Here is a 3,446-nt window from a genome sequence, read left to right on the forward strand (position 1 = left end):
AGATGGGGATAAGATTCTTATGATCCAATATTGAGTAATTGTTATCATGACTAATTGCAACTCTCACAATTGTAAAGGTAGGAGTTTTGTAGCAAAAATGGGGGAGTAGTTAATCTTACAGTCCAGAAACAAAGGACCGTAGGACCATCAAGGGAGAAGAGCACAAGTGGGATCTTAACCAGAGAAGCAGCAACACCAAAGATGGAGGCAGAGATGGGGACATGGAGAAGGGGAGCGGTTGAGGACTCTAGATTCATGGGAAGAGAGGGACTAAGAGATAGTGGCCAAGAGGTAGACTTGCAGCATGTGCCCTTTGGTAGTGTAAATTATTATATATGCCTGAGTGTATAGAAAATAATAAAAAGAGCTAAAGTGAATAGAGAGAAATACTGTTACCTGATGTTACATGGAGGGGATTATAACAAAACAAGTTGTATGATTTATTGAGTGTAAAACTGATGCTCTGCCCTGTACACTTTCACTCAACCCACAATAAAAACTGAAAGAAAAATTTGTTAAAAAGAGCATCATGGAGCAGTAGCACCCGATCCAAGATGGCGGCAAGCAGGAGGCTGATGCAGGAGCTTGAAGAAATTTACAAATGTGGGATGAAAAACTTCCGTAACATCCAGGTTGATGAAGCTAATTTATTGACTTGGCAAGGGCTAATTGTTCCTGACAACCCTCCATATGATAAGGGGGCCTTCAGAATCAAAATCAACTTTCCAGCAGAGTACCCGTTCAAACCACCGAAGATCTATCACCCAAACATCGATGAAAAGGGTCAGGTTTGCCTGCCGGTAATTAGTGCTGAAAACTGGAAGCCAGCAACCAAAAGTGACCAAGTAATCCAGTCTCTCATAGCACTAGTCAACGACCCCCAGCCTGGACACCCGCTCCGGGCTGACCTAGCTGAAGAATAAATACTCTAAGGACCGCTTAAATTCTGTAAGAACGCTGAAGAGTTCACAAAGAAATATGGGGAAAAGCGACCTGTGGACTAAAAATCTGCTGCGAATGATTCCAGCAAGTGTGAGCAGAGACCCCAGCAGCGCATTCAGAACACCCTCCCCCTCCCACTTCCCACCCGCGCAAAGCAGGACTCTGTGGAGAATTGACGCGTGCCACCGCCTGGTGTCTGCTAGTGGCCATTACTAACTTTCTACAGTTTTCTTAATCAAAAGTGGTCTAGGCAACCTGTAAAGAAAGGATTAAAAATTTACTATGTTCTAAAAAAAAAAAAAAAAAGCATCATGCACCTATGGATGCAGTAGCTCAAAAGAGGGAACAAATCTTTATAGCAAGGATCATTCCCAGCCCCTCCATACACAGAGTAGCCAGGGATGGGCAACTTGGACATTGGCTAACCAAAATGGGGGGTGGGGCTACAAAGGCAAGAAGTGACTGCCTTACAAGCTTCCAAGAGGGAGCCTAGATCCAGTGGGCACGGAAGAAGATAGAATCTCCACTGAGTAGTATGCAGTCTGTCTGGGCGGGGCTGATAAAAGGAGATGGGGATAGGTCTTTTGTGATACAATAGTGAATAATTGTTATCAGGACTGACTGTGAGGGTTGGAAATGTAAAGGTGGACGCTCTGTGGCAAAAGGAGGGGAGTGATTAACTTTGCAGTCTAGGAGCAGAGGTTCGTGGAACCATCAGAGGAGAAGAGAAGAGAAGAGAAGAGAGCAGGACCTTACCCAGAGAAGCAGTGATGCCAGAGATGGAGGCAGAGACGATGACGTGGAGAGATAGAGCGGCGGGACACTCTAGATCCAGAAACTGAGAGGGGCTGTGCGCTGATGACGGAAGTGGGGGGGGTGGGGCGCGGGCCGGCTTGCAGGGTATACTCTTTGGTTAGTTGATGAGGCATGGAGGAGATTGTAACCATCGCAATGAAATGATATACGATAGGATGAATGTAAAGCTAATGTTCTCCCATGTAAACTATCACATAATAAGGAAAAAAAAAAAAAAACTAACTAAAAAAAAAGAGCATCATGCTCAAGGCAGACTTTCTTCCTAGTTAAGCTGAATTACTGGATGATTTTAAGATGACTTGAGGGAATGCATTGTCTTAAGTTTTAAAGATGATCTCAGGGCAATAGTTTCAGGGGCTTATTCACCTTCCATGCTCCAAAAAATCTGAAGTCCATAAGAATTTTCAATTCTGTTCTGTATTTCCCCCTTTTGATCTGAATTCTTCTATGGAATCTTTGGTCAAAGGGTTCAGTAATGGTAACCAGGTACCACCACCCAGTTCTTCTGGTCTCACGGCAAAGGAGGTCCTTGCTCATGGAGGCAATCAGTCACACATTCCATAGCCTCCTTTCATTCCTCATTCTCCTCCATCCTCTGTTGCTCCCGGTGAATAGAAACCAATTATTGTGCCTTGGATGACTGCCTGCATTTTAAGGCCCCAGGCACTGTGCAGCAAACTAGGAAACAGAACAGAAGCCCTAAAATGGTTATAGGTCAATTAACTGGGATGTCTTAGGAAATTATAAGGTAAGTTATACAAGGGGCTTCAAAAAGTTTGTAGAAAAAATTCTGTTATCTTTTTATTCCATTTTTCCATGAACTTTTTAAAGCCCCCTAGTATTTGTACCCATCATTGTTGAATAGCCATTATCCTAAGAGTAGCAAGAATAACAACTGGTGTAGCTGCTTGAGCAACTCAATCACAAACTATCAAAGCTAATCAACAAATGTCCCAGTCCCTGAGTGTTGTTGTTATTAAGTGCCATCAAGTTGGTTCCAACTCATAGCAACCCTGCCTAGAGTTTCCGAAGACAGCTGGTGAGTTTCAACTGCCAACTTTGTGATTCAAACCGACTTTGTGGCCCAGTGCTTATCCTATAGTGCCACACCAGGACCCCAAACCCTGACGGCGTACATGGAAACATGGTAAAAACAAAAACAAAACCCATAATACTGAGACTGGCCATACAGAGGCATAGCTCCTTGGCTCAGATGATGATTGATAACTACCTAGTTCTCGATTACCTATTGGCCAGTCAAGGAGGAGTATGTTCCATCCAAGATACTTTATACTGAATGTACATGAACAATACAGGGCAAGTAGCCACAGCACTAAAGGGAATAGCTCAAGATAGTAAAGTTATGCACAGTATAAACAAATATCCTGACAAATTTCACCTTCCCTGAGGTATCAAACCTGCTTTTATGGCTTTTCCTCATTTATATTGAGCCAATGGCTATGGATCTGGCTTCCAGACTATTACAAACCTATTTATCACAGGTTTCATTCGCCTTGCTTTAATTAAATATACCCTGCAATGGTTATAATAAGCTATACTAATGTTTTTCAATATTTCAGCCACTCAAGTTATAAATGTAATTTTAATATCTGAGGCATTACAGGATGAGTGGTCATGATTTGCATTAAAACTCAATTTCAGCTGCTACCTTGGCATCCATCATGCCC

At 42.8% G+C, this 3,446-nt stretch overlaps 1 pseudogene; it reads left to right on the forward strand.

The window, feature by feature from the left end:
- The first annotated feature begins 554 nt into the window (after positions 1-554).
- On the forward strand, positions 555-1,004 carry LOC102813562 (annotated as a pseudogene).
- The last annotated feature ends 2,442 nt before the right edge of the window (positions 1,005-3,446 follow it).

Source organism: Chrysochloris asiatica, unplaced genomic scaffold (genome assembly GCF_000296735.1).
Source record: "Chrysochloris asiatica unplaced genomic scaffold, ChrAsi1.0 scaffold00085, whole genome shotgun sequence".
Lineage (NCBI taxonomy): Eukaryota > Metazoa > Chordata > Mammalia > Afrosoricida > Chrysochloridae > Chrysochloris > Chrysochloris asiatica.